Raw genomic sequence first — 1,664 nt, forward strand, 5'->3', positions numbered from 1 at the left:
GGAATGGAGATGACTCTTAGAGCAGATATGCATCCGATCCATCTTCTCATGTGTCAAAAAAGTACAAAACCAACTTTGTTTATTCTTCATTGTTGTAAATTACTGAGATTTCATAGTTTTTATTACTTGAAGAGCAAAGCTGAATAATTTAGAACACAGGACCAAAAAGTGACTTGTTCAATTTTACTTGCTTAGGTAGCTAAATGGTATAACCAGAATTAAATATTAGTTCTTTTGGCATCCAGTCCAGTATTCTCTCCATATTTTCAGAGCTCTTTAAATGACCAACATAAACATTTACATATATATTTTACTATGATATTCATAGCATCTCCAAAAGAAGTATCTTTATGACTAAAGCTTTGTCCAATTAATTTTTCCTTAATTGCCCATATGCTAAGGGCAACACACAATCTGTGAGACTCTTTCACCCACAGTGGTCATTACTGACCATACTGACTAGGAGCAGTCCTTCCCGAAGTGAACTGAGCGATGTGGAGTTGGAGATTGCATGAGGTTTGCCCTTTTATTAGAGTGCAGTGGTGTCATCACAGCTCACTATAGCCTCAAACTCCCGGGCTCAAGTGATCCTCCTGGCTCAGTCTCCCACGTAGCTGGAACTACAGGCGCAGCCAGCCCATTTTTTCCAGTTTTTGTAGAGGCCGGTCTCGCTCTTGCTCAGGCTGATCTTGAACTCCAGAGCTCACGTGATGCTTCCACTTTGGCCTCCCAAAGTGCTAGGATTATAGGCCTGAGCCACCGGGCCTGGCCAGGTTTGTCTTTTTTCATCTGCTTGTTGTCCTGGTCATCTTCAAGTGCCTGTTATCTTGAATGAGATAAGGGATTCTAGCAAGAACTCCATTGTATAGTCTTATCTTAGGAACATATGGACTCTTTCACACTTAGTTTCCCTAAGTAGGTCTTTAAAAGTGATGGCAAATTCTGTCAACATCTCACACCTGTTTTGTATCTTCTCCAGTAAAAATCTGGCTAGGAGTTTCAAGAAGCTCATTCTACTACCAAGCCACTTCATGCCCCTTTTTTACTTCTTTAGCCATTTCCTTCTAGAAGTAGTATCAAAATGTATATTTCCAGTAATTCTTCTAAATTATAAGGAGAACCATCTATCTACTGATTATTCTTTCCTTTTAACCTGCATACCGCATTTGAACTATCCAACATAGATTTGCTACGTCCAAGTCAATGTTTGTTCTGTATTCACTTTTGGGTGATTCTAAGTTTTGCCATCTTATCAGACTATCAAAATTTTGAATTTTAAACTCAAACTTTATTGTGTCTAGTGTTGTGAAACTCAGTACATTTTATGCTGAATTACACAAACAATGATTAACTAGGCTTGTCTTGTGAGGAGTTACTCCTCTTTGTTAAATCAAGTTTGGAAAAGTTGGAAGATATCCAGATAATATAAACATAAAGAGTATTTTTGGTTGAGTAATCATTGTAGACACCCAATCTAAGCCATTCATGTAATATTATAGATAGTTTCAGTTTTTATTCCAGATTATAGGAAGATTTTCAACTTAGTTTTCCTGATTATGTCAAAAGATAATTGATTCACCTATATCTGATACTGTACACAAAGATAAATTCCAAAGAGATCAAAGATTTACACAGAAAAAATGAAACCATAGAATATTTAGAAG

Source organism: Eulemur rufifrons, chromosome 15 (assembly GCF_041146395.1).
Source record: "Eulemur rufifrons isolate Redbay chromosome 15, OSU_ERuf_1, whole genome shotgun sequence".
Classification (NCBI taxonomy): Eukaryota; Metazoa; Chordata; class Mammalia; order Primates; family Lemuridae; genus Eulemur; species Eulemur rufifrons.